Raw genomic sequence first — 22,844 nt, 5'->3', positions numbered from 1 at the left:
TTCATCATAAAATTGATTTTTTGGACTGTAGAAAAGTTGATTAAAAATGTCATTTGGATTGTGCCTCATGTTGAATAACTACTTTTTAAATCCTCCATGTGACCAAAATTGCCATTTTACAGACTTTTTCTCCTGCTCAGAAGCTTCTATTTTGACCAATTTCAGGCATTCAAATGACTCAAAACAAACTTATTTTAGTTCCAAAAGAAATAATTCACATGCAATAGTCATTTTCACTCAAAAAATTAAACATTAGAAATTTACAATTTCTGACCATCTGGAGAAAGTTCGACAGATCACGGATCATCATTTTTCATCACAAAATTGATTTTTTGGACTGTAGAAAAATTGATTCAAAATGTCATTTGGATTGTGCCTCATGTTGAATAACAACTTTTTAAAGCCTCAATGCGACCAAAATTGCCATTTTTACAGACTTTTTCTCCTACTCAGAAGCTTCTATTTTGGCCAATTTCAGGCATTAAAATGACTCTAAACACACTTATTTTAGTTCCAAAACTGATCATTCACATACAATAGTCATTTACAGTCAAAAAACGTAAAAATTAAAAATGACCATTTCTGACCATCTGGAGAATGTTTGACGGGTCCGAGGTCATCGTTTTTTATCAGATAATTGATTTTTATGAACTGTAGAAAAAATGTTTCTAAATTTCAATTGGATTGTGCCTCATATTGAATAAATACTTTTTAAAGCCTCAATGTGACCAAAATTGCCATTTTACAGACTTTTTCTCCTACTCAGAAGCTTCTATTTCGACCAATTTCAGTCATTAAAATGATTCTAAATACACTTATTTTAGTTCCAAAAGTGATAATTCACATGAAATAGTCATTTGCAGTAAAGAAATTAAATATTAACAAATTACCATTTCTGACCATCTGGAGAAAGTTCGACAGGTCACGGATCATCGTTTTTCATCAGAAAATCGATTTTTCGGACTGTAGAAAATTTGATGCAAAATGTCATTTGGATTGTGCCTCATGTTGAATGACTACTTTTTAAAGCCTCAATGTGACCAAAATTGCCATTTTTACAGACTTTTTCTCCTACACAGAAGCTTCTATTTCAACAAATTTCAGGCATTAAAATGACTATCACACTTATTTTAGTTCCAAGAGTTCTAATTCACATGCAATAGTCATTTAAAGTAAAAAAATTAAACATTAAAAAATTACCATTTCTGACCATCTGGAGAAAGTGTGACGGGTCCGAGGTCATCGTTTTTTATCAGATAATTGATTTTTATGAACTGTAGAAAAAATGTTTCTAAATTTCAATTGGATTGTGCCTCATGTTGAATAACTACTTTTTAAAGCCTCAATGTGACCAAAATTGCCATTTTACAGACTTTTTCTCCTACTCAGAAGCTTCTATTTCGACCAATTTCAGTCATTAAAATGATTCTAAATACACTTATTTTAGTTCCAAAAGTGATAATTCACATGCAATAGTCATTTGCAGTAAAGAAATTAAGTATTAACAAATTACCATTTCTGACCATCTGGAGAAAGTTCTACAGGTCATGGATCATCGTTTTTCATCAGAAAATCGATTTTTCGGACTGTAGAAAAATTGATGCAAAATGTCATTTGGATTGTGCCTCATGTTGAATGACTACTTTTTAAAGCCTCAATGTGACCAAAATTGCCATTTTTACAGACTTTTTCTCCTACTCAGAAGCTTCTATTTCGACCAATTTCAGGCATTAAAATGACTCTAAACACACATATTTTAGTTCCAAAAGTGATAATTCACACGCAATAGTCATTTACAATCAAAAAATTAAACATCAAAAACTTACCATTTCTGACCATCTGGACAAAGTTCGACAGGTCCCGGGTTATCACTTTTCATCCGAAAATTGATTTTTTGGACTGTAGAAAAATTGATTCAAAATGTCATTTGGATTGTGCCTCATGTTGAATAACTACTTTTTAAAGCCTCAATGTGACCAAAATTGCCATTTTTACAGACTTTTTCTCCTACTCAGAAGCTTCTATTTCGACAAATTTCAGGCATTAAAATGACTCTACACACTCTTATTTTAGTTCCAAGAGTTCTAATTCACATGCAAAAGTCATTTCAGTCAAAAAACGTAAAAATTAAAAATTACCATTTCTGACCATCTGGAGAAAGTTTGACGGGTCCAAGGTCATCGTTTTTTATCAGATAATTGATTTTTATGAACTGTAGAAAAAATGTGTCTAAATGTCAATTGGATTGTGCCTCATGTTGAATAACTACTTTTTAAAGCCTCAATGTGACCAAAATTGCCATTTTACAGACTTTTTCTCCTACTCAGACGCTTCTATTTCGACCAATTTCAGTCATTAAAATGATTCTAAATACACCTATTTTAGTTCCAAAAGTGATAATTCACATGCAATAGTCATTTGCAGTAAAGAAATCAAATATTAACAAATTACCATTTCTGACCATCTGGAGAAAGTTCGACAGGTCACGGGTCATCATTTTTCATCAGAAAATTGATTTTTTGGACTGTAGAAAAATTGATTCAAAATGTCATTTGGATTGTGCCTCATGTTGAATAACTACTTTTTAAAGCCTTAATGTGACCAAAATTGACATTTTTAATGACTTTTTCTCCTACTCAGAAACTTCTATGTCGACCAATTTCAGGCATTAAAATGACTCTAAAGACACTTATTTTAGTTCCAAAAGTGATAATTCACACGCAATAGTCATTTACAATCAAAAAATTAAACATCAAAAACTTACTATTTCTGACCATCTGGACAAAGTTCGACAGGTCATGGGTTATCATTTTTCATCAGAAAATTGATTTTTTGGACTGTAGAAAAATTGATTCAAAATGTCATTTGGATTGTGCCTCATGTTGAATAACTACTTTTTAAATCCTCCATGTGACCAAAATTGCCATTTTTACAGACTTTTTCTCCTACACAGAAGCTTCTATTTCAACAAATTTCAGGCATTAAAATGACTATCACACTTATTTTAGTTCCAAGAGTTCTAATTCACATGCAATAGTCATTTAAAGTAAAAAAATTAAACATTAAAAAATTACCATTTCTGACCAACTGGAGAAAGTTTGACGGGTCCGAGGTCATCGTTTTTTATCAGATAATTGATTTTTATGAACTGTAGAAAAAATATTTCTAAATTTCAATTGGATTGTGCCTCATGTTGAATAACTACTTTTTAAAGCCTCAATGTGACCAAAATTGCCATTTTACAGACTTTTTCTCCTACTCAGAAGCTTCTATTTTGACCAATTTCAGTCATTAAAATGATTCTAAATACACTTATTTTAGTTCCAAAAGTGATAATTCACATGCAATAGTCATTTGCAGTAAAGAAATTAAATATTAACAAATTACCATTTCTGACCATATGGAGAAAGTTCGACAGGTCACGGATCATCGTTTTTCATCAGAAAATCGATTTTTCGGACTGTAGAAAAATTGATGCAAAATGTCATTTGGATTGTGCCTCATGTTGAATGACTACTTTTTAAAGCCTCAATGTGATCAAAATTGCCATTTTTACAGACTTTTTCTCCTACTCAGAAGCTTCTATTTCGACCAATTTCAGGCATTAAAATGACTCTAAACACACATATTTTAGTTCCAAAAGTGATAATTCACACGCAATAGTCATTTACAATCAAAAAATTAAACATCAAAAACTTACCATTTCTGACCATCTGGACAAAGTTCGACAGATCACGGGTTATCATTTTTCATCAGAAAATTGATTTTTTAGACTGTAGAAAAATTGATTCAAAATGTCATTTGGATTGTGCCTCATGTTGAATAACTACTTTTTAAATCCTCAATGTGACCAAAATTGCCATTTTTACAGACTTTTTCTCCTACTCAGAAGCTTCTATTTCGACAAATTTCAGGCATTAAAATGACTCTACACACTCTTATTTTAGTTCCAAGAGTTCTAATTCACATGCAAAAGTCATTTACAGTAAAAAAATTAAAAATTAAAAAATTACCATTTATGACTATCTGGAGAAAGTTCGACAGATCACCGGTCATCGTTTTTCATCATAAAATTGATTTTTTGGACTGTAGAAAAGTTGATTAAAAAGGTAATTTGGATTGTGCCTCATGTTGAATAACTACTTTTTAAATCCTCCATGTGACCAAAATTGCCATTTTACAGACTTTTTCTCCGACACCTTAGCTTCTATTTCAACAAACGTCAGGCATTAAAATGACTAACACACTTATTTTAGTTCCAAGAGCTCTAATTCACATGCAATAGTCATTTAAAGTCAAAAAGTTAAACATTAAAAAATTACCATTTCTGACCATCTGGAGAAAGTTCGACAGATCACGGGTCATCGTTTTTCATCATAAAATTGATTTTTTTGACTGTAGAAAAATTGATTCAAAATGTCATTTGGATTGTGTCTCATGTTGAATAACTACTTTTTAAAGCCTTAATGTGACCAAAATTGACATTTTTAATGACTTTTTCTCCTACTCAGAAGCTTCTATGTCGACCAATTTCAGGCATTAAAATGACTCTAAACACACTTATTTTAGTTCCAAAAGTGATAATTCACACGCAATAGTCATTTACAATCAAAAAATTAAACATCAAAAACTTAATATTTCTGACCATCTGGACAAAGTTCGACAGGTCACGGGTTATCATTTTTCATCAGAAAATTGATTTTTTGGACTGTAGAAAAATTGATTCAAAATGTCATTTGGATTGTGCCTCATGTTGAATAACTACTTTTTAAAGCCTCAATGTGACCAAAATTGCCATTTTTACAGCCTTTTTCTCCTACTCAGAAGCTTCTATTTCGACCATTTTCAGTCATTAAAATGATTCTAAATACACTTATTTTAGTTCCAAAAGTGATAATTCACACGCAATAGTCATTTACAATAAAAAAATTAAACATCAAAAACTTACCATTTCTGACCATCTGGACAAAGTTCGACTGGTCACGGGTTATCATTTTTCATCAGAAAATTGATTTTTTGGACTGTAGAAAAATTGATTCAAAATGTCATTTGGGTTGTGCCTCATGTTGAATAACTACTTTTTAAAGCCTCAATGCGACCAAAATTGCCATTTTTACAGACTTTTACTCCTGCTCAGAACCTTCTATTTTGACCAATTTCAGGCATTGAAATGACTCTAAACAGACTTATTTTAGTTCCAAGAGTTCTAATTCACATGCAATAGTCATTTACAGTCAAAAAATTAAACATTAAAAAATTACCATTTCGGACCATCTGGAGAAAGTTCGAGAGGTCACGGGTCATCATTTTCATCACAAAATAAATTTTTGGGACTGTAGAAAAATTGATTCAAAATGTCATTTGGATTGTGCCTCATGTTGAATAACTACTTTTTAAAGCCTCAATGTGACCTACATAACCATTTTTACAGACTTTTTCTCCTACTCAGAAGCTTCTATTTCGACCTATTTCAGGCATTAAAATGACTCTAAACACACTTATTTTAGTTCCAAGAGTTCTAAGTCACATGCAATAGTCATATACAGTCAAAAAATTAAACAATAAAAATTACCATTTCTGACCATCTGGAAAAAGTTCGACAGGTCACAGATCATCATTTTCATCACAAAATTGATTTTTTGGACTGTAGAAAAATTGATTCAAAATTTCATTTGGATTATGCCTCATGTTGAATAACTACTTTTTAAAGCCTCAATGTGACCAAAATTGCCATTTTTATAGACTTTTTCTCCTACTCAGAAGCTTCTATTTCGACCAATTTCAGGCATTAAAATGACTCTAAACAGACTTATTTTAGTTCCAAAAGTGATAATTCACACGCAATAGTCATTTACAATCAAAAAATTAAACATCAAAAACTTACCATTTCTGACCATCTGGACAAAGTTCGACAGGTCACGGGTTATCATTTTTCATCACAAAATTGATTTTTTGGACTGTAGAAAAATTTATTCAAAATGTCATTTGGATTGTGCCTCATGTTGAATAACTACTTTTTAAAGCCTCAATGTGACCAAAATTGCCATTTTTACAGACTTTTCTCCTACACAGAAGCTTCTATTTCAATAAATTTCAGGCATTAAAATGACTATCACACTTATTTTAGTTCCAAGAGTTCTAATTCACATGCAATAGTCATGTAAAGTAAAAAAATTAAGCATTAAAAAATTACCATTTCTGACCATCTGGAGAGAGTTTGACGGGTCCGAGGTCATCGTTTTTTATCAGGTAATTGATTTTTATGAACTGTAGAAAAAATGTTTCTAAATTTCAATTGGATTGTGCCTCATGTTGAATAACTACTTTTTAAAGCCTCATTGTGACCAAAATTGCCATTTTACAGACTTTTTCTCGAACACATTAGCTTCTATTTCAACAAATTTCAGGCATTAAAATGACTAACACACTTTTTTTTAGTTCCAAGAGTTCTAATTCACATGCAATAGTCATTTAAAGTCAAAAAGTTAAACATTAAAAAATTACCATTTCTGACCATCTGGAGAAAATTCGACAGATCACGGGTCATCGTTTTTCATCATAAAATAGATTTTTTGGACTGTAGAAAAATTGATTCAAAATGTCATTTGGATTGTGCCTCATGTTGAATAACTACTTTTTAAAGCCTCAATGTGACCAAAATTGACATTTTTAATGACTTTTTCTCCTACTCAGAAGCTTCTATGTCGACCAATTTCAGGCATTAAAATGACTCTAAACACACTTATTTTAGTTCCAATAGAAATAATGAACATGCAATAGTCATTTACAATCAAAAAATTAAACATTAAAAAATTACCATTTCTGACCATCTGGAGAAAGTTCAACAGATCACGAGTCATCGTTTTTCATCAGAAAACGTGATTTTTTGGACTGTAGAAATATTGATTCAAAGTGTCATTTGGATTGTGCCTCATGTTGAATAACTACTTTTTAAAGCCTCAATGTGGCCAATTTCAGGCATTATAATGACTCTAAACACACTTATTTTAGTTCCAAAAGTGATAATTCACATGCAATAGTCATTTACAGTAAAAAAACGTAAAAATTAAAAATTACCATTTCTGACCGTCTGGAGAAAGTTTAACGGGTCCGAGGTCATCGTTTTTTATCAGACAATTGATTTTTATGAACTGTAGAAAAAATGTTTCTAAATGTCAATTGGATTGTGCCTCATGTTGAATAACCACTTTTTACAGCCTCTCGGTGACCAAAATTGCAATTTTTACAGACTTTTCCTCCTACTCAGTAGCTTCTATTTTGACCAATTTCGGGCAGGAAAATGACTCTAAACACACTTATTTTAATTCCAAAAGTTATAATTCACTTGCAATTGTCATTTACAGTCAAAAGATTAAACATTAAAAAATGACCATTTCTGATCATCTGGAGAAAGTTTGACAGGTCAGGGGTCATCATTTTTCATCAGAAAATTTATTTTTTGGAATGTAGAAAAAATGTTTCAAAATGTCAATTGGATTGTGCCTCATGTTAAATAGCGACTTTTTAAAGCCTCTCCGTGACCAAAATTGCCATTTTTACAGACTTTTTCTCCTACTCAGAAGCTTCTATTTCGACCAATTTCAGGCATTAAAATGACTCTACACACTCTTATTTTAGTTCCAAGAGTTCTAATTCACATGCAAAAGTCATTTACAGTAAAAAAATGAAAAATTTAAAAATGACCATTGCTGACTATCTGGAGAAAGTTCGACAGATCACTGGTCATCGTTTTTCATCATAAAATTGATTTTTTGGACTGTAGAAAAGTTGATTAAAAATGTCATTTGGATTGTGCCTCATGTTGAATAACTACTTTTTAAATCCTCCATGTGACCAAAATTGCCATTTTACAGACTTTTTCTCCTGCTCAGAAGCTTCTATTTTGACCAATTTCAGGCATTCGAATGACTCAAAACAAACTTATTTTAGTTCCAAAAGAAATAATTCACATGCAATAGTCATTTACACTCAAAAAATTAAACATTAGAAATTTACAATTTCTGACCATCTGGAGAAAGTTTGACAGATCACCGTTCATCATTTTTCATCAGAAAATTGATTTTTTGGACTGTAGAAAAATTGATTCAAAATGTCATTTGGATTGTGCCTTATGTTAAATAACTACTTTTTAAAGCCTCACTATGACAAAAATTGCCATTTATACAGACTTTTTCTCCTACACAGAAGCTTCTATTTCAACACATTTCAGGCATTAAATGACTATCACACTTATTTTAGTTCCAAGAGTTCTAATTCACATGCAATAGTCATTTAAAGTAAAAAAATTAAACATTAAAAAATTACCATTTCTGACCATCTGGAGAAAGTTCGACAGATCACGGATCATCGTTTTTCATCACAAAATTGATTTTTTGGACTGTAGAAAAATTGATTCAAAATGTCATTTGGATTGTGCCTCATGTTGAATAACAACTTTTTAAAGCCTCAATGCGACCAAAATTGCAATTTTTACAGACTTTTTCTCCTACTCAGAGGCTTCTATTTCGGCCAATTTCAGGCATTAAAATGACTCTAAACACACTTATTTTAGTTCCAAAAGTGATAATTCACATGCAATAGTCATTTACAGTAAAAAAACGTAAAAATTAAAAATTACCATTTCTGACCATCTGGAGAAAGTTTGACGGGTCCGAGGTCATCGTTTTTTATCAGACAATTGATTTTTATGAACTGTAGAAAAAATGTTTCTAAATGTCAATTGGATTGTGCCTCATGTTGAATAACCACTTTTTACAGCCTCTCGGTGACCAACATTGCAATTTTTACAGACTTTTCCTCCTACTCAGTAGCTTCTATTTTGACCAATTTCGGGCAGGAAAATGACTCTAAACACACTTATTTTAGTTCCAAAAGTTATAATTCACTTGCAATTGTCATTTACAGTCAAAAGATTAAACATTAAAAAATGACCATTTCTGATCATCTGGAGAAAGTTTGACAGGTCAGGGGTCATCATTTTTCATCAGAAAATTGATTTTCTGGAATGTAGAAAAAATGTTTCAAAATGTCAATTGGATTGTGCCTCATGTTAAATAGCGACTTTTTAAAGCCTCTCCGTGACCAAAATTGCCATTTTTACAGACTTTTTCTCCTACTCAGAAGCTTCTATTTCGACCAATTTCAGGAATTAAAATGACTCTACACACTCTTATTTTAGTTCCAAGAGTTCTAATTCACATGCAAAAGTCATTTACAGTAAAAAAATGAAAAATTTAAAAATGACCATTTCTGACTATCTGGAGAAAGTTCGACAGATCACTGGTCATCGTTTTTCATCATAAAATTGATTTTTTGGACTGTAGAAAAGTTGATTAAAAATGTCATTTGGATTGTGCCTCATGTTGAATGACTACTTTTTAAAGCCTCAATGTGACCAAAATTGCCATTTTACAGACTTTTTCTCCTACTCAGAAGCTTCTATTTCGACCAATTTCAGTCATTAAAATGATTCTAAATACACTTATTTTAGTTCCAAAAGTGATAATTCACATGCAATAGTCATTTGCAGTAAAGAAATTAAATATTAACAAATTACCATTTCTGACCATCTGGAGAAAGTTCGACAGGTCACGGATCATCGTTTTTCATCAGAAAATCGATTTTTCGGACTGTAGAAAAATTGATGCAAAATGTCATTTGGATTGTGCCTCATGTTGAATGACTACTTTTTAAAGCCTCAATGTGACCAAAATTGCCATTTTTACAGACTTTTTCTCCTACTCAGAAGCTTCTATCTCGACCAATTTCAGGCATTAAAATGACTCTAAACACACATATTTTAGTTCCAAAAGTGATAATTCACACGCAATAGTCATTTACAATCAAAAAACTTAAACATCAAAAACTTACCATTTCTGACCATCTGGACAAAGTTCGACAGGTCACGGGTTATCATTTTTCATCAGAAAATTGATTTTTTGGACTGTAGAAAAATTTATTCAAAATGTCATTTGGATTGTGCCTCATGTTGAATAACTACTTTTTAAAGCCTCAATGTGACCAAAATTGCCATTTTTACAGACTTTTTCTCCTACTCAGAAGCTTCTATTTCGACAAATTTCAGGCATTAAAATGACTCTACACACTCTTATTTTAGTTCCAAGAGTTCTAATTCACATGCAAAAGTCATTTACAGTAAAAAAATGAAAAATTAAAAAATTACCATTCCTGACTATCTGGAGAAAGTTCGACAGATCACCGGTCATCGTTTTTCATCATAAAATTGATTTTTTGTACTGTAGAAAAGTTGATTAAAAATGTAATTTGGATTGTGCCTCATGTTGAATAACTACTTTTTAAATCTTCAATGTGACCAAAATTGCCATTTTACAGACTTTTTCTCCTACACCTTAGCTTCTATTTCAACAAACGTCAGGCATTAAAATGACTAACACACTTATTTTAGTTCCAAGAGTTCTAATTCACATGCAATAGTCATTTAAAGTCAAAAAGTTAAACATTAAAAAATTACCATTTCTGACCATCTGGAGAAAGTTCGACAGATCACGGGTCATCGTTTTTCATCATAAAATTGATTTTTTTGACTGTAGAAAAATTGCTTCAAAATGTCATTTGGATTGTGTCTCATGTTGAATAACTACTTTTTAAAGCCTCAATGTGACCAAAATTGCCATTTTTACAGCCTTTTTCTCCTACTCAGAAGCTTCTATTTCGGCCAATTTCAGGCATTAAAATGACTCTAAACACACGTATTTTAGTTCCAAAAGTGATAATTCACATGCAATAGTCATTTCAGTCAAAAAACGTAAAAATTAAAAATTACCATTTCTGACCATCTGGAGAAAGTTTGACGGGTCCAAGGTCATCGTTTTTTATCAGATAATTGATTTTTATGAACTGTAGAAAAAATGCTTCTAAATGTCAATTGGATTGTGCCTCATGTTGAATAACTACTTTTTAAAGCCTCAATGTGACCAAAATTGCCATTTTACAGACTTTTTCTCCTACTCAGAAGCTTCTATTTCGACCATTTTCAGTCATTAAAATGATTCTAAATACACTTATTTTAGTTCCAAAAGTGATAATTCACATGCAATAGTCATTTGCAGTAAAGAAATTAAATATTAACAAATTACCATTTCTGACCATCTGGAGAAAGTTCGACAGGTCACGGATCATCGTTTTTCATCAGAAAATCGATTTTTCGGACTGTAGAAAAATTGATGCAAAATGTCATTTGGATTGTCCCTCATGTTGAATGACTACTTTTTAAAGCCTCAATGTGACCAAAATTGCCATTTTTACAGACTTTTTCTCCTACTCAGAAGCTTCTATTTCGACCAATTTCAGGCATTAAAATGACTCTAAACACACATATTTTAGTTCCAAAAGTGATAATTCACACGCAATAGTCATTTACAATCAAAAAATTAAAAATCAAAAACTTACCATTTCTGACCATCTGGACAAAGTTCGACTGGTCACGGGTTATCATTTTTCATCAGAAAATTGATTTTTTGGACTGTAGAAAAATTGATTCAAAATGTCATTTGGGTTGTGCCTCATGTTGAATAACTACTTTTTAAAGCCTCAATGCGACCAAAATTGGCATTTTTACAGACTTTTACTCCTGCTCAGAACCTTCTATTTTGACCAATTTCAGGCATTGAAATGACTCTAAACAGACTTATTTTAGTTCCAAGAGTTCTAATTCACATGCAATAGTCATTTGCAGTCAAAAAATTAAACATTAAAAAATTACCATTTCGGACCATCTGGAGAAAGTTCGAGAGGTCACGGGTCATCATTTTCATCACAAAATAAATTTTTGGGACTGTAGAAAAATTGATTCAAAATGTCATTTGGATTGTGCCTCATGTTGAATAACTACTTTTTAAAGCCTCAATGTGACCTACATAACCATTTTTACAGACTTTTTCTCCTACTCAGAAGCTTCTATTTCGACCTATTTCAGGCATTAAAATGACTCTAAACACACTTATTTTAGTTCCAAGAGTTCTAAGTCACATGCAATAGTCATATACAGTCAAAAAATTAAACAATAAAAATTACCATTTCTGACCATCTGGAAAAAGTTCGACAGGTCACAGATCATCATTTTCATCACAAAATTGATTTTTTGGACTGTAGAAAAATTGATTCAAAATTTCATTTGGATTATGCCTCATGTTGAATAACTACTTTTTAAAGCCTCAATGTGACCAAAATTGCCATTTTTATAGACTTTTTCTCCTACTCAGAAGCTTCTATTTCGACCAATTTCAGGCATTAAAATGACTCTAAACAGACTTATTTTAGTTCCAAAAGTGATAATTCACATGCAATAGTCATTTACAATCAAAAAATTAAACATCAAAAACTTACCATTTCTGACCATCTGGACAAAGTTCGACAGGTCACGGGTTATCATTTTTCATCACAAAATTGATTTTTTGGACTGTAGAAAAATTGATTCAAAATGTCATTTGGATTGTGCCTCATGTTGAATAACTACTTTTTAAAGCCTCAATGTGACCAAAATTGCCATTTTTACAGACTGCTCTCCTACACAGAAGCTTCTATTTCAACAAATTTCAGGCATTAAAATGACTATCACACTTATTTTAGTTCCAAGAGTTCTAATTCACATGCAATAGTCATGTAAAGTAAAAAAATTAAGCATTAAAAAATTACCATTTCTGACCATCTGGAGAGAGTTTGACGGGTCCGAGGTCATCGTTTTTTATCAGATAATTGATTTTTATGAACTGTAGAAAAAATGTTTCTAAATTTCAATTGGATTGTGCCTCATGTTGAATAACTACTTTTTAAAGCCTCAATGTGACCAAAATTGCCATTTTACAGACTTTTTCTCGAACACATTAGCTTCTATTTCAACAAATTTCAGGCATTAAAATGACTAACACACTTTTTTTAGTTCCAAGAGTTCTAATTCACATGCAATAGTCATTTAAAGTCAAAAAGTTAAACATTAAAAAATTACCATTTCTGTCCATCTGGAGAAAATTCGACAGATCACGGGTCATCGTTTTTCATCATAAAATTGATTTTTTGGACTGTAGAAAAATTGATTCAAAATGTCATTTGGATTGTGCCTCATGTTGAATAACTACTTTTTAAAGCCTCAATGTGACCAAAATTGCCATTTTTACAGCCTTTTTCTCCTACTCAGAAGCTTCTATTTTGGCCAATTTCAGGCATTAAAATGACTCTAAACACACTTATTTTAGTTCCAAAAGTGATAATTCACATGCAATAGTCATTTCAGTCAAAAAACGTAAAAATTAAAAATTACCATTTCTGACCATCTGGAGAAAGTTTGACGGGTCCAAGGTCATCGTTTTTTATCAGATAATTGATTTTTATGAACTGTAGAAAAAATGCTTCTAAATGTCAATTGGATTGTGCCTCATGTTGAATAACTACTTTTTAAAGCCTCAATGTGACCAAAATTGCCATTTTACAGACTTTTTCTCCTACTCAGAAGCTTCTATTTCGACCAATTTCAGTCATTAAAAAGATTCTAAATACACTTATTTTAGTTCCAAAAGTGATAATTCACATGCAATAGTCATTTGCAGTAAAGAAATTAAATATTAACAAATTACCATTTCTGACCATCTGGAGAAAGTTCGACAGGTCACGGGTCATCATTTTTCATCAGAAAATAGATTTTTTGGACTGTAGAAAAATTGATTCAAAATGTCATTTGGATTGTGCCTCATGTTGAATAACTACTTTTTAAAGCCTCAATGTGACCAAAATTGACATTTTTAATGACTATTTCTCCTACTCAGAAGCTTCTATGTTGACCAATTTCAGGCATTAAAATGACTCTAAACACACTTATTTTAGTTCCAATAGAAATAATGAACATGCAATAGTCATTTACAATCAAAAAATTAAACATTAAAAAATTACCATTTCTGACCATCTGGAGAAAGTTCAACAGATCACGAGTCATCGTTTTTCATCAGAAAACGTGATTTTTTGGACTGTAGAAATATTGATTCAAAGTGTCATTTGGATTGTGCCTCATGTTGAAAAACTACTTTTTAAAGCCTCAATGTGGCCAATTTCAGGCATTAAAATGACTCTAAACACACTTATTTTAGTTCCAAAAGTGATAATTCACATGCAATAGTCATTTACAGTAAAAAAACGTAAAAATTAAAAATTACCATTTCTGACCATCTGGAGAAAGTTTGACGGGTCCGAGGTCATCGTTTTTTATCAGACAATTGATTTTTATGAACTGTAGAATTTTTTTTTCTAAATGTCAATTGGATTGTGCCTCATGTTGAATAACCACTTTTTACAGCCTCTCGGTGACCAAAATTGCAATTTTTACAGACTTTTCCTCCTACTCAGTAGCTTCTATTTTGACCAATTTCGGGCAGGAAAATGACTCTAAACACACTTATTTTAGTTCCAAAAGTTATAATTCACTTGCAATTGTCATTTACAGTCAAAAGATTAAACATTAAAAAATGACCATTTCTGATCATCTGGAGAAAGTTTGACAGGTCAGGGGTCATCGTTTTTCATCAGAAAATTGATTTTTTGGACTGTAGAAAAATTGATTCAAAATGTCATTTGGATTGTGCCTCATGTTGAATAACTACTTTTTAAATCCTCAATGTGACCAAAATTGCCATTTTTACAGACTTTTTCTCCTACTCAGAAGCTTCTATTTCGACAAATTTCAGGCATTAAAATGACTCTACACACTCTTATTTTAGTTCCAAGAGTTCTAATTCACATGCAAAAGTCATTTACAGTAAAAAAATGAAAAATTAAAAAATTACCATTTATGACTATCTGGAGAAAGTTCGACAGATCACCGGTCATCGTTTTTCATCATAAAATTGATTTTTTGGACTGTAGAAAAGTTGATTAAAAATGTAATTTGGATTGTGCCTCATGTTGAATAACTACTTTTTAAATCCTCCATGTGACCAAAATTGCCATTTTACAGACTTTTTCTCCTACACCTTAGCTTCTATTTCAACAAACGTCAGGCATTAAAATGACTAACACACTTATTTTAGTTCCAAGAGTTCTAATTCACATGCAATAGTCATTTAAAGTCAAAAAGTTAAACATTAAAAAATTACCATTTCTGACCATCTGGAGAAAGTTCGACAGATCACGGGTCATCGTTTTTCATCATAAAATTGATTTTTTTGACTGTAGAAAAATTGATTCAAAATGTCATTTGGATTGTGTCTCATGTTGAATAACTACTTTTTAAAGCCTCAATGTGACCAAAATTGCCATTTTTACAGCCTTTTTCTCCTACTCAGAAGCTTCTATTTCGGCCAATTTCAGGCATTAAAATGACTCTAAACACACTTATTTTAGTTCCAAAAGTGATAATTCACATGCAATAGTCATTTGCAGTAAAGAAATTAAATATTAACAAATTACCATTTCTGACCATCTGGAGAAAGTTCGACAGGTCACGGGTCATCATTTTTCATCAGAAAATTGATTTTTTGGACTGTAGAAAAATTGATTCAAAATGTCATTTGGAGTGTGCCTCATGTTGAATAACTACTTTTTAAAGCCTTAATGTGACCAAAATTGACATTTTTAATGACTTTTTCTCCTACTCAGAAGCTTCTATGTCGACCAATTTCAGGCATTAAAATGACTCTAAACACACTTATTTTAGTTCCAAAAGTGATAATTCACACGCAATAGTCATTTACAATCAAAAAATTAAACCTCAAAAACTTACTATTTCTGACCATCTGGACAAAGTTCGACAGGTCACGGGTTATCATTTTTCATCAGAAAATTGATTTTTTGGACTGTAGAAACATTTATTCAAAATGTCATTTGGATTGTGCCTCATGTTGAATAACTACTTTTTAAAGCCTCAATGTGACCAAAATTGCCATTTTTACAGCCTTTTTCTCCTACTCAGAAGCTTCTATTTCGGCCAATTTCAGGCATTAAAATGACTCTAAACACACTTATGTTAGTTCCAAAAGTGATAATTCACATGCAATAGTCATTTCAGTCAAAAAACGTAAAAATTAAAAATTACCATTTCTGACTATCTGGAGAAAGTTTGACGGGTCCAAGGTCATCGTTTTTTATCAGATAATTGATTTTTATGAACTGTAGAAAAAATGCTCCTAAATGTCAATTGGATTGTGCCTCATGTTGAATAACTACTTTTTAAAGCCTCAATGTGACCAAAATTGCCATTTTACAGACTTTTTCTCCTACTCAGAAGCTTCTATTTCGACCATTTTCAGTCATTAAAATGATTCTAAATACACTTATTTTAGTTCCAAAAGTGATAATTCACATGCAATAGTCATTTGCAGTAAAGAAATTAAATATTAACAAATTACCATTTCTGACCATCTGGAGAAAGTTCGACAGGTCACGGATCATCGTTTTTCATCAGAAAATCGATTTTTCGGACTGTAGAAAAATTGATGCAAAATGTCATTTGGATTGTCCCTCATGTTGAATGACTACTTTTTAAAGCCTCAATGTGACCAAAATTGCCATTTTTACAGACTTTTTCTCCTACTCAGAAGCTTCTATTTCGACCAATTTCAGGCATTAAAATGACTCTAAACACACATATTTTAGTTCCAAAAGTGATAATTCACACGCAATAGTCATTTACAATCAAAAAATTAAAAATCAAAAACTTACCATTTCTGACCATCTGGACAAAGTTCGACTGGTCACGGGTTATCATTTTTCATCAGAAAATTGATTTTTTGGACTGTAGAAAAATTGATTCAAAATGTCATTTGGGTTGTGCCTCATGTTGAATAACTACTTTTTAAAGCCTCAATGCGACCAAAATTGGCATTTTTACAGACTTTTACTCCTGCTCAGAACCTTCTATTTTGACCAATTTCAGGCATTGAAATGACTCTAAACAGACTTATTTTAGTTCCAAGAGTTCTAATTCACATGCAATAGTCATTTACAGTAAAAAAATTAAACATTAAAAAATTACCATTTCGGACCATCTGGAGAAAGTTCGAGAGGTCACGGGTCATCATTTTCATCACAAAATAAATTTTTGGGACTGTAGAAAAATTGATTCAAAATGTCATTTGGATTGTGCCTCATGTTGAATAACTACTTTTTAAAGCCTCAATGTGACCTACATAACCATTTTTACAGACTTTTTCTCCTACTCAGAAGCTTCTATTTCGACCTATTTCAGGCATTAAAATGACTCTAAACACACTTATTTTAGTTCCAAGAGTTCTAAGTCACATGCAATAGTCATATACAGTCAAAAAATTAAACAATAAAAATTACCATTTCTGACCATCTGGAAAAAGTTCGACAGGTCACAGATCATCATTTTCATCACAAAAGTGATTTTTTGGACTGTAGAAAAATTGATTCAAAATTTCATTTGGATTATGCCTCATGTTGAATGGCTACTTTTTAAAGCCTCAATGTGACCAAAATTGCCATTTTTATAGACTTTTTCTCCTACTCAGAAGCTTCAATTTCGACCAATTTCAGGCATTAAAATGACTCTAAACAGACTTATTTTAGTTCCAAAAGTGATAATTCACATGCAATAGTCATTTACAATCAAAAAATTAAACATCAAAAACTTACCATTTCTGACCATCTGGACAAAGTTCGACAGGTCACGGGTTATCATTTTTCATCACAAAATTGATTTTTTGGACTGTAGAAAAATTGATTCAAAATGTCATTTGGATTGTGCCTCATGTTGAATAACTACTTTTTAAAGCCTCAATGTGACCAAAATTGCCATTTTTACAGACTTTTCTCCTACACAGAAGCTTCTATTTCAACAAATTTCAGGCATTAAAATGACTATCACACTTATTTTAGTTCCAAGAGTTCTAATTCACATGCAATAGTCATGTAAAGTAAAAAAATTAAGCATTAAAAAATTACCATTTCTGACCATCTGGAGAGAGTTTGACGGGTCCGAGGTCATCGTTTTTTATCAGATAATTGATTTTTATGAACTGTAGAAAAAATGTTTCTAAATTTCAATTGGATTGTGCCTCATGTTGAATAACTACTTTTTAAAGCCTCAATGTGACCAAAATTGCCATTTTACAGACTTTTTCTCGAACACATTAGCTTCTATTTCAACAAATTTCAGGCATTAAAATGACTAACACACTTTTTTTAGTTCCAAGAGTTCTAATTCACATGCAATAGTCATTTAAAGTCAAAAAGTTAAAAATTAAAAAATTACCATTTCTGACCATCTGGAGAAAATTCGACAGATCACGGGTCATCGTTTTTCATCATAAAATTGATTTTTTGGACTGTAGAAAAATTGATTCAAAATGTCATTTGGATTGTGCCTCATGTTGAATAACTACTTTTTAAAGCCTCAATGTGACCAAAATTGCCATTTTTACAGCCTTTTTCTCCTACTCAGAAGCTTCTATTTCGGCCAATTTCAGGCATTAAAATGACTCTAAACACACTTATTTTAGTTCCAAAAGTGATAATTCACATGCAATAGTCATTTCAGTCAAAAAACGTAAAAATTAAAAATTACCATTTCTGACCATCTGGAGAAAGTTTGACGGGTCCAAGGTCATCGTTTTTTATCAGATAATTGATTTTTATGAACTGTAGAAAAAATGCTTCTAAATGTCAATTGGATTGTGCCTCATGTTGAATAACTACTTTTTAAAGCCTCAATGTGACCAAAATTGCCATTTTACAGACTTTTTCTCCTACTCAGAAGCTTCTATTTCGACCAATTTCAGTCATTAAAATGATTCTAAATACACTTATTTTAGTTCCAAAAGTGATAATTCACATGCAATAGTCATTTGCAGTAAAGAAATTAAATATTAACAAATTACCATTTCTGACCATCTGGAGAAAGTTCGACAGGTCACGGGTCATCATTTTTCATCAGAAAATAGATTTTTTGGACTGTAGAAAAATTGATTAAAAATGTCATTTGGATTGTGCCTCATGTTGAATAACTACTTTTTAAAGCCTCAATGTGACCAAAATTGACATTTTTAATGACTTTTTCTCCTACTCAGAAGCTTCTATGTCGACCAATTTCAGGCATTAAAATGACTCTAAACACACTTATTTTAGTTCCAATAGAAATAATGAACATGCAATAGTCATTTACAATCAAAAAATTAAACATTAAAAAATTACCATTTCTGACCATCTGGAGAAAGTTCAACAGATCACGAGTCATCGTTTTTCATCAGAAAACGTGATTTTTTGGACTGTAGAAATATTGATTCAAAGTGTCATTTGGATTGTGCCTCTTGTTGAAAAACTACTTTTTAAAGCCTCAATGTGGCCAATTTCAGGCATTAAAATGACTCTAAACACACTTATTTTAGTTCCAAAAGTGATAATTCACATGCAATAGTCATTTACAGTAAAAAAACGTAAAAATTAAAAATTACCATTTCTGACCATCTGGAGAAAGTTTGACAGGTCCGAGGTCATCGTTTTTTATCAGACAATTGATTTTTATGAACTGTAGAATTTTTTTTTCTAAATGTCAATTGGATTGTGCCTCATGTTGAATAACCACTTTTTACAGCCTCTCGGTGACCAAAATTGCAATTTTTACAGACTTTTCCTCCTACTCAGTAGCTTCTATTTTGACCAATTTCGGGCAGGAAAATGACTCTAAACACACTTATTTTAGTTCCAAAAGTTATAATTCACTTGCAATTGTCATTTACAGTCAAAAGATTAAACATTAAAAAATGACCATTTCTGATCATCTGGAGAAAGTTTGACAGGTCAGGGGTCATCATTTTTCATCAGAAAATTGATTTTTTGGAATGTAGAAAAAATGTTTCAAAATGTCAATTGGATTGTGCCTCATGTTAAATAGCGACTTTTTAAAGCCTCTCCGTGACCAAAATTGCCATTTTTACAGACTTTTTCTCCTACTCAGAAGCTTCTATTTCGACCAATTTCAGGCATTAAAATGACTCTACACACTCTTATTTTAGTTCCAAGAGTTCTAATTCACATGCAAAAGTCATTTACAGTAAAAAAATGAAAAATTTAAAAATGACCATTTCTGACTATCTGGAGAAAGTTCGACAGATCACTGGTCATCGTTTTTCATCATAAAATTGATTTTTTGGACTGTAGAAAAGTTGATTAAAAATGTCATTTGGATTGTGCCTCATGTTGAATAACTACTTTTTAAATCCTCCATGTGACCAAAATTGCCATTTTACAGACTTTTTCTCCTGCTCAGAAGCTTCTATTTTGACCAATTTCAGGCATTCGAATGACTCAAAACAAACTTATTTTAGTTCCAAAAGAAATAATTCACATGCAATAGTCATTTACACTCAAAAAATTAAACATTAGAAATTTACAATTTCTGACCATCTGGAGAAAGTTTGACAGATCACCGTTCATCATTTTTCATCAGAAAATTGATTTTTTGGACTGTAGAAAAATTGATTCAAAATGTCATTTGGATTGTGCCTTATGTTAAATAACTACTTTTTAAAGCCTCACTATGACTAAAATTGCCATTTATACAGACTTTTTCTCCTACACAGAAGCTTCTATTTCAACACATTTCAGGCATTAAATGACTATCACACTTATTTTAGTTCCAAGAGTTCTAATTCACATGCAATAGTCATTTAAAGTAAAAAAATTAAACATTAAAAAATTACCATTTCTGACCATCTGGAGAAAGTTCGACAGATCACGGATCATCGTTTTTCATCACAAAATTGATTTTTTGGACTGTAGAAAAATTGATTCAAAATGTCATTTGGATTGTGCCTCATGTTGAATAACAACTTTTTAAAGCCTCAATGCGACCAAAATTGCCATTTTTACAGACTTTTTTTCCTACTCAGAAGCTTCTATTTCGCCCAATTTCAGGCATTAAAATGACTCTAAACACACTTATTTTAGTTCCAAAAGTGATAATTCACATGCAATAGTCATTTACAGTCAAAAAACGTAAAAATTAAAAATGACCATTTCTGACCATATGGAGAATGTTTGACGGGTCCGAGGTCATCGTTTTTTATCAGATAATTGATTTTTATGAACTGTAGAAAAAATGTTTCTAAATTTCAATTGGATTGTGCCTCATATTGAATAAATACTTTTTAAAGCCTCAATGTGACCAAAATTGCCATTTTACAGACTTTTTCTCCTACTCAGAAGCTTCTATTTCGACCAATTTCAGGCATTAAAATGACTCTAAACACACATATTTTAGTTCCAAAAGTGATAATTCACACGCAATAGTCATTTACAATCAAAAAATTAAACATCAAAAACTTACTATTTCTGACCATCTGGACAAAGTTCGACAGGTCACGGGTTATCATTTTTCATCAGAAAATTGATTTTTTGGACTGTAGAAAAATTGATTCAAAATGTCATTTGGATTGTGCCTCATGTTGAATAACTACTTTTTAAAGCCTCAATGTGACCAAAATTGCCATTTTTACAGACTTTTTCTCCTACACAGAAGCTTCTATTTCAACAAATTTCAGGCATTAAAATGACTATCACACTTATTTTAGTTCCAAGAGTTCTAATTCACATGCAATAGTCATTTAAAGTAAAAAAATTAAGCATTAAAAAATTACCATTTCTGACCATCTGGAGAGAGTTTGACGGGTCCGAGGTCATCGTTTTTTAACAGATAATTGATTTTTATGAACTGTAGAAAAAATGTTTCTAAATTTCAATTGGATTGTGCCTCATGTTGAATAACTACTTTTTAAAGCCTCAATGTGACCAAAATTGCCATTTTACAGACTTTTTCTCCTACTCAGAAGCTTCTATTTCGACCAATTTCAGTCATTAAAATGATTCTAAATACACTTATTTTAGTTCCAAAAGTGATAATTCACATGCAATAGTCATTTGCAGTAAAGAAATTAAATATTAACAAATTACCATTTCTGACCATCTGGAGAAAGTTCGACAGGTCACGGGTCATCATTTTTCATCAGAAAATAGATTTTTTGGACTGTAGAAAAATTGATTCAATTCAATTCAATTCAAAAACTTTATTCGATCATTAATTAATAATCATAAAAGTACATACATACATAAATATAAAAACATGAGGATTCAGCAAGTTTTAAATTAATCACATGTCATGAAAATGGTGCTTTTCCTCAGACATATCGATTTTAAAATATATACAGCAGTAAAAAAACAGATGTCCTGTGAATTAAGTCCAAATAAAAGCCCCATGGCCGAAACAATATTGGATACATTATATTTTTTAAAAAGCGGTTTCAGATATACTTTTCGAAGATGGAGATAAAGAGGGCATAACAGTAAAAAATGCTCCGTACTTTGTTTTGTAGTCCCGTCACACGGACAGGGGGCGATAGTATAAGTCTTCATTACAGGATACGCAACAAGCAAATGAACAATCCCCATCCGGAGTCTTGTCAACACAAATTGGTGGGAACGGATAGTAACCAATTTAAGGTATCCTGGGGGCCCCATTTCTTCCTTATTATATCTGTCATAAAAAACATGTGAGTAGAACTGAACAGTAGCTGCGTTACGCTTCATCATGCTAACCCTCAAAAATTCATGTTTAATCTCATTCTTCGTGATATCTAAAACACAAGAAGGGTTATCACAGACCTTAAAATTAAAAACATCATCAAATGTTCGGATAATATAGTTAAGCCACGGGATGCGGGATCATTTATCCAAGTAAAGACAATCAGAGATTATCTTTCTTGTAAAGCCAGTCTGTTCCTTAGACCAAATAGATCTCCATACTAACAGGGGTCTTAGTCTGATCAAGTCAGATAGATGTTCTA

The sequence above is a fragment of the Triturus cristatus genome, chromosome 1_2, assembly GCF_964204655.1.
Source record: "Triturus cristatus chromosome 1_2, aTriCri1.1, whole genome shotgun sequence".
Lineage (NCBI taxonomy): Eukaryota > Metazoa > Chordata > Amphibia > Caudata > Salamandridae > Triturus > Triturus cristatus.
The sequence above is the reverse complement of the archived record's forward strand: the minus strand, read 5'-3'. Positions refer to the sequence as shown.